The sequence below is a fragment of the Heterocephalus glaber genome, unplaced genomic scaffold (genome assembly GCF_053883595.1).
Source record: "Heterocephalus glaber isolate CG9 unplaced genomic scaffold, H.glaber_assembly_v1.0 deba00001610, whole genome shotgun sequence".
NCBI lineage: Eukaryota > Metazoa > Chordata > Mammalia > Rodentia > Bathyergidae > Heterocephalus > Heterocephalus glaber.
The window spans coordinates 5,339,881-5,347,841 of record NW_028258381.1 but is presented as its reverse complement, the minus strand read 5'-3'; the positions used below and the strand labels follow the sequence as shown (position 1 = coordinate 5,347,841).

Genomic DNA, 7,961 nt, shown 5'->3' with positions numbered 1-7,961 from the left:
TTTATCCAGAAATTGCTAGGAGCACCAGCAGGAAGATTCCCAGGAGCCAGAGGATTGAAGTGTATACAGGGAATGTATCCAAATGGATGCAGGACATGTGTGTTCTAATGTCAGGGTTATTCATTCTTCTTAATAACACATTGTTTGTTTTACCTTGGTGGTTCTGTGGAGGTTAAAAAACTCAGTAAAGTTTTTTTTCAGAAACATCCATGAGGGCCTTCCAGACCATTTCTGATCAAAGAGAGAGAGAGAGAGGTGAGTCAGTACTGGGAGGCTCCTTTATTCCTCACCTAGGCTGCAAAACATGATTTAAATGGTCAGAAACCAGGCTCCTGTCATTTTCCTCTCCTCCTCCCCTTCATCAGTTCCTTTCCTCTTCCTCTTCTTCCTCTTCTAGCTCCTCTTGCCCTCTTCTTCTTCTTCTTCTTCCTCTTCCTCCTCCTCCTCCTCCTCCTCCTCCTCCTCCTCCTCCTCCTCCTCCTCCTCCTCCTCCTCCTCCTCCTCCTCCTCCTCCTCCTCCTCCTCCTTCTCCCCCTCTCTCCAGTGAAGAGAAAGACATGTTCCATGGAGTTAGAACCCATTGGAAGACTTACAGCTAAATATCCTCTGGCATATATCTATTTCACATTTAATTTTCTTATCCAAGGTAGAAGCTGTGTTTCAAAGGAAGTAATTTCTTATTCATTACAAATCTATTATTGCATAAAATAAAACCATCACATCATTCTTAAATTTATCAATAGAATCTATGTGTCCACACTATTCACTTGAAAAAGAATCTCAAGAACGTGTTCTTATTTAAGCAAAACACATTTACATTCTTATTCTTGAAAGTCATGTTTCTACTCTACTTTCTTACAAGACGTCGCTATTGAGTTGCCAAGTGTCATTTTGCTCCCATGGCTTTTATTGGTGTTGAGATCACAGCTTTCTGAAAGGTCAGGGTCTACATACCTACTTTTAACTTTGTTGTGTGCCTGTGAGGCTGTAAGTGCCACAGACTTTCCTCTGGGAGAAAAAAAGTGAGCATGGATGGATGATGAGAGCATGGAAATGAGGGAGCAGGTATGTTATCCTGCAGCCCAGAGGTAAAAGGCACCGGACACACCGTGCATGAGGTGTCTGGGGCTGCCCTGACCCCTGTGGCCTCTGGGAGCCTTGAAGGACTGGGCTTTGCTGAAACAGGAGGAGGCCAGGCAAGGGAGCCTGAGGGGAGAGATCCACTAGGTTTGAATGCAGGAGGTGGCACATTTCGAGAAGGGGTGAGTGGAGGATGAGACGGGTGTCTCCCTTGGGAGCTCGGACCCTGCCTTGGCCACAGCAATGCCCACACCAACAGACCCCAGGACACTCACAGGTGTTTCTCCCCTGACTTGTCTCCTCAGAGCCATCCCATCAACACAGTGCTTGAGAGTAGAAATGACCACAGCTGTGAGGCACAGTGGTCTGGGACAGGAGACACCCAGATCTGCTCGGGAGGTGTTGGGACACAGCTCAGGGCACCTCAGCACTTCCTCTGTGAGGAAAGCACCCTGTAGTCTACAGAGGTGACTGTGCTGGGCCTGGATGTCTAGGATGAAGCTGTCTAAGATGGACTGGGTCAGGATCAGAAGTGGGATCTGTCCCTCCCAGAGCCACCACTTCTGAGAGGGAAGAGGGTTGGGATGGAACTGTCACTGCCTGAAACTTACAGGTGTCTGAGGTCACATGGAGCCATGGGCACTCTGGCAGGGTCAAACAATCCCACTCCACAGCAACTTGGCCTCTGGATCCCTTATCGCACCCTTGTGACACACCACCACATGTCCCACAGTGCACTTCTGGCTGAGAAGTGACCAAACTCAAGCAGAGGATGGTAGGACCCTGATGTATAGATGGTCACTTGGGATGAAGCTATCAACTCAGGGACAGTCTTGGGGACTGAGCCCTTGCCTCACTGGGACTGTGCTAGCTTGTGGCACTGTCAGAACCTTGTCCTGTGGGGCCAGAGGCTGGCATCTGGGGGAAAAGAGAATGGGTTTCATGTGGCAAACACCCAGGTGAGAGCCCGGAAGTTGCCCTCTGCTTTGCTTATCCCTTCTCTCCCCGAGCAATAGAGGTCACCATGCAGAGCCACACTCACCAGTGACCTCATGTAGCATCTCTACAGCTGGCTCCTCCAGGGCCTGGAGTTGCTTTTTAATGATCTGAAATGGCCTGTAGTTCAAAAATCCAGGCAGCTCTCTGCTGTCATGCTGGTTTTCAAATTTCCAGACTTCACTTTGTAAACCATCATAACCAAGAAAGGGTAGCTTGGCATTATTTTACCAAATAACCTTGTAGATTTTTCTAACAATCACATGGTGATTTCTCTGAAAACATAATAAGTAAAAGCAAAGTCAAAAATAAATCTTGATTTTCAAGTGAAAAACTACCCTGGGACTGCAGTAAAAAAACAATCTCAAGATAATTCACTTCCGTAAGCACAGGCTGGTAACTGCAGAGCCAGAGAGCAACAAATGCAGAACTTGGAGGAAGACAGATTCTTGGAGAATCACTGAGGGGTGGAATTCCATAAACCCCATTACACTGTACCAAGACAAAGTATCAGGGCACTGAATGCTCCTTACCAAGAAGCAGGGGCCTCTAGGACACAGGATGACCTTGAACACCAGCTGGGGGCACCTGTAGGTCACCTGCTCCCGAGCTGTGGAGGACCAGGAAGTGCCCCTTCCAGAAGGGACACATGGTGAGCAGGAACCCTGGAGTGTGACATGGGCTAGGGAGAGGAGACCCAAAAGTCGCCATCTCCCTCCCTGGGAATGGGTAGCCCGGCTCTGTTTGGACTGGAGAGATTTCCTGGTAGAAATTTCATTATGGAGATTAATGCACATACAATAAAACTCATCCTGTTGAAGGGAGCGATCCCATGATTTCTGGTATATCCAAAAGTTGTACAACCTCTCCACACATTCCAGGAAGTTCCCAGCACCTGCAGGACACCCCACACCCATGGGATCTGACTCCATGTTCCCCAGCTCCAGCCCTGAAGCCCCTCCTCTGCTTTCTGACTCCATGGCTTCCCCCATTCTGGACACTTCACGGGAAAGGAATCTCATGACCTGTGGTCTCTTGTGACCGGTTCTTTGCATTCCACATTGGGGTTTCAAGGTTTAGCCATGTTCAGCATGGGTCAGTGCTTCTGGCTTTCTGTGGCTGAAAATATCACCCTGAATGGCTTTACAGGCTCTCGTGCATGCCCCCAAATTCCTGTGCTGGGATCCTAACCCAGGGCCTCACCATGTCTCTGTGCCACTGACAGGAACCCTAAAATAAAGTGGAACTAAGAAGTGGTAGCTAGCATGGGCTCTTAAGCTCTCTGACTGGTGTCCTTATGCAGACTGGAGACCGGGACATAGACACGCACAGAGAAGACCGAGGCCACAGGGAGAAGGGGCTGACTACACGGCAAGGAGTGAGGCTCCAGAGGGCACCAACTAACCCCGTGGACTTCTTGACCTTGGATCACCAGCCTCCCAACTACTGGACCAGCTCCTCCTCTTGTCTGCTGGCAGCTGTGTTCTAGGAGCCCAAGCAGACACACATCGGGTAGGATGTTTGGTTTCTCCCATCCCCAGCTGAGGGATGCTGGGGCTGGGTGGCCCTTCTGGTGTCCTGAATAATGCTGCCCTGACCATTCCTCTGTGAGCATCTGTGGAGACATGTTCAAGTTTCCAGTTCCCTTGGGCTTCCTAGGAATGGAGGTGCTGGGCCACATGCTCGCCTTTTAGGGTGACCGCCAAAGTGCCATCCAAAGACCAGGGACCATCTCAGTTCTACTCCCAATGTGTGAGGCTCTTATGGTCTCTGCGTCCACCCCAACACTTGTCATGGTCGGCCTTTCTGATAATCACCATCCCAGAGCTTCTGCCCTGCTTTAATTTTCATTTCCAATGGTGGAGGATGTGTGGCACCTTTTGTGTGGCTTACTGGCTACTCAGTAGCATTTTGGACAAATGTTGGTTCCGATCCTTGGTCCATTTCCTCATTGGATTGTCTATTATAGAGTTGGAAGAGTTCCTGATTTCCTGGATGCAAGGCCCTCCCATATCACATGTGTGCTTTGCAAATATTTCCTCCCATTGTGAAAGGGGCAGAGTGGCCCTTTCCTGGTGTGGAGACACAGCACAAAGCAGGTGTTCAGCCTCGGCTCTCTGGACTTGGGGGTAGGGAGCCTCAGGTCAGTGGGCATGGTGGAGATGTGCGTACATGGTCCCCCAAATGAGCCCCCATGGGCTCTGGATTGAGAAGCCTGCCATATATCCCATCCACCCTCCATGCCTTCTGCCTAGGACAAGTGGATGTGACTGTGCAGCCCACCCAAACGACAGAATGGGCCTCTGTCCCTTGTTCTTTAATAAAAGGCAAAGGAAACTGTTAATCTGAATCTCCTGGTGACTGGAATGAATTGCAGATTCTTATCAAGTTCCCTGAAGAATAGCAAAGTTACTTGGCAGATACATCATGGTTCGATGCATGATTTCCCTCAGGCTTCTTGCCAACTGCACTGGATGAAGAGGCTCCTGGAGATGTAATTGGATTGAGGACACTGCACCCTTCAGTGGATTAATCTACTAATTTCACTAATGCATGTGCTCCAAGGAGGTAGGGCCCAGCTGGAGGGGTGGGGATCCTGGGTGGCCTGTGGAAATCCCACCTCTCTAGTGTTCTTCCCTGGTGCTCAGCTTCCCAGGCATTATGGGAGCCAGCTGTGCTCTGCCATGCCCTTCCACCAGGATGTTTCTGCTTTGGAGCCAGATGACTCTGAAACTGTGAGCTGAGTAGACCTCTCCTCCTGTGTGCTGTGGGTGTCAGGTATTTCTTCCCAGTGATGGGAAAGCTGACAGATGTATTACATGCCGCTTGGCCTCCTTTAGTGACAAGAACAGAGTGAGTGCAGCTTCCATGTTGATAAGTCCCTACTCCAGCCCCCATACTAGCATCTCACATCACATTTCTCTATGTCCTCATAGACGACACCAGACATTGGACTGCACCCTGCCTCATTAGTAGGGTCAGAATGTGTCCCTCAAGTTCAGATGTTGAAACTTCACCCACAGGGTGGCACCATGCAGAGGAGGTCTTTAAGAAGATGTCAGGTCATGGGGGCTGCACCTCCACAAACAGACCCTGTGTGTTTAGGAAAGAGGCCAGCTTCCCTCCCTCCCCCAGGTGAGGCCACAGCCAGAGGTTGCCACCTTGGAAGCAGCTGCAGAGACCCAGCCTCAGCAGACACCCAATGGACTGGCGCCTTGACCTTGGACTTCCCAGCATGCTGAAGTGTGAGCAATGAGTTTCTGTCATTTATAAAATACTATTGCTGAGCTATTTAGTTATAGCAGCACAAATTATGACACTCACCTTTTCTAAAATGATTTTCAATCATGGAACTCCAAGATGCGAACTGACATCAGAGTTTGGCAAACAGCTGGGTGCCATCAGTGCCTACATTTTCTTCCCCTTGGACTAGAGCAATGATGTCCTGATTGAACACATTAATTTTCTGTCAAGAAGACAAACACCGTATCAGCAGAGATATTCAAATGCATGGGGGTGGTGCTTGCAGGTCTCGTGTGCCTTGAGTTTGGGTGACCCATTCTCCTCGTGGCCACTCTGGAACAAGGGGAGAGAAGAGGCTGTGCCAACAGGAGATCCCATCCCTAGGAAATCCCCATGGGACGTTGGGTGAGGCCTTTTCAGAGTCCCTGTAATGAGCAGGACTCCCTTACCTCTGTCCCCACCAGCACTTTTCTTAGTGCTAGGTGGGCAGAGTGTATTTGCAGGAGGCTTGGGCCAGTGAGGACAGCATGTATTGGTCACAAGACACCATGGAGGACAGCAAGGTGGGAGTCTCCAGCAATCCTCACCTCTATCAGGAAGATTGTTTTCTTGGTCTCATCTTGTGGGATGTGCATACCATATTTTTGTAACTCCTCTGCTATTTCCTTTTGACAGTCCTTTATTTGATTTTCCAACAACGGCAGAGATTTCTGGGGAAGAGAGAAAATAATGGGACATACAACTATGGAGCAGGAATGGAAAGGAGGCAGTGGGCCTCCTCTGCAGAGGGGCCGCCTGGTCCATGTGACATCTCGGTGTCCTCTAATGATTTTCCTGGGGCAGAGATGCACACTAGGGATCACTAGTCCATCCCCATCTGCCATGTTCCTTCTCCCAGCTCACAGCCATGAACCATGCATAGGTGTGAAGTAGCCACCAAGGAGCAACTCCTTCTGAGTCAGCATGCAGGGACAGCAGCCTGATGGTCTTTTTCAGGAAAAGTGGCAATTGGGACAACTTGAGATTCTACAACTTTGATGCTGTTATCAGAGTGGACTCCTGTTTTTGCCCATGTAGCCCACTGGATGAGTGGCTCAATCCCCCGTAACAGCATGAACCACACTGGCTGGGAGGTGAGCCCTGTGTCCCTTCCCATGTGCTGGGTGGCAAGGTAATAAGGGACACTAGCAGGCTGAAGCCAGGAAGCGGGAGTCGTCCATGGGTTGGAGAAGACAGCATTGGACTCCAAACTGGGTTGCAAGGGAAGAAAACCTGAGCCCAGATCTAGGAGCCACACCCAGTGCAGGGGAAAGATGAAACCTTGTGGGCTTGGTCAAGGTTGTGAGAGAGGAGCAAGGTTTTCCTGCTAAGGTCACCCTGGGGAGCTCTACCTCATCAGCATAGTCTTGGAGACATCGGCTAGCCAGCTCTGCTCTCCACCCACCATGGGTCTGGGAGGAGGACCTAGACCTTGGCACTGGGTAGAGGGGAAGAGAAGGTCTCTGTAGAGCTTTGGTGCCCATGAGCTGCCTCTCTCTAGCAGGACACAGGGCACTGCGTGAACTTACACAGATGTATGTGATGAGCTCAGCGGACAGTCTCTCTGCCAGGCAGGGAACTGTGGCCTTGCCATCCTCTAGCAGTGCCCTGAGTGAGGACAGAGATTTCCACTGGGAGGTGGACAAAACACCCACATCTGTGCATGGGGAAGGGAAGTCAAGCACAATTCAGTTGTTTCCAATGGAACTGTAGACACACAACTGATACCCAGCACATACACAGCTGGACTGAACACATCATGGCTGCAGGATCCAAGCTCAGACATTTCCACAAAGGTGCCTGACCCCTTCCAGGTTGGCACACAAAGTGCCTCAAACCCAGACTGTCACATCCAAAATATACATATTCACAACCACAGGCATGGTGTGCGCATGCACACACATGCTTCTCTGTCACATGGGAGTAGACTCTGTCCATACAGGAGCAGGTGTACATACAAATACACATAAGGAAGAGGAACATGGAGCAGGGAGACACACCCTGGCCTGGAACTTAAACCAGGACACGTGGAGGGAGGAGGCCACGCAGACCTCTCATACTGCCCAAGTCTGTGTGCCCAGGGTGGGGTGTTTCAGACTGCTCTGGGGTTTATAGGATCATTCAGGATGATAGGCAGCAGGAGGCTGAGCACAGGCCTGGCTGGGACAGCCTACTCATGCCAAATTTCTGTCTCACATTCGTAATTTAAAAGATTCTGGAAAAATACATATGAGGTAAAATGGACCATTTTAACTATTTTTATCACCAGATTAATGGCATCAAGGTCCTTAACAGTCACTCCAATCCTTCTCTAGAGCCTTCTCGTGGCAGACATGAAAGTCTCTCCATTATACACATCTCCCATCCTGCCTCCTTCAGTCTTGTCCCTGTGCCCTCTCTCTGCCTCAGTGAGGTTGCTGTCCTAGGAGTGTCACTCAGGGGGATCACACAGCATTGGGCTCACTGTAACCAGCTGCCTCGCTCAGCGTTGCAACCTCAAGTTCCCACCAAGCCACAATCTTATGGGATCCTCCTCCTTCTTGAGGCTGGAAAACACTCCAGCTCCTGTGCATCCCAGTGTCTCTGCCCACAAACCCCAAGTT

General features: G+C 50.1%; 1 long non-coding RNA gene across 8 annotated transcripts in view; it reads right to left on the bottom strand.

Moving 5' to 3' along the window:
- The window catches only part of LOC101707348 (uncharacterized), a 41,399-nt gene that overhangs the window by 21,994 nt on the left and 11,444 nt on the right, over nucleotides 1-7,961 (bottom strand). For all 8 annotated transcript variants that reach the window (XR_002390559.2, XR_002390561.2, XR_015445372.1 and 5 more), the window contains 4 exons: nucleotides 5,907-6,029; nucleotides 5,401-5,542; nucleotides 2,123-2,351; nucleotides 154-231 (listed from right to left, as the gene is read on the bottom strand). This is a non-coding gene — a long non-coding RNA (uncharacterized LOC101707348). The remainder of the gene's footprint in view (nucleotides 1-153; nucleotides 232-2,122; nucleotides 2,352-5,400; nucleotides 5,543-5,906; nucleotides 6,030-7,961) is intronic.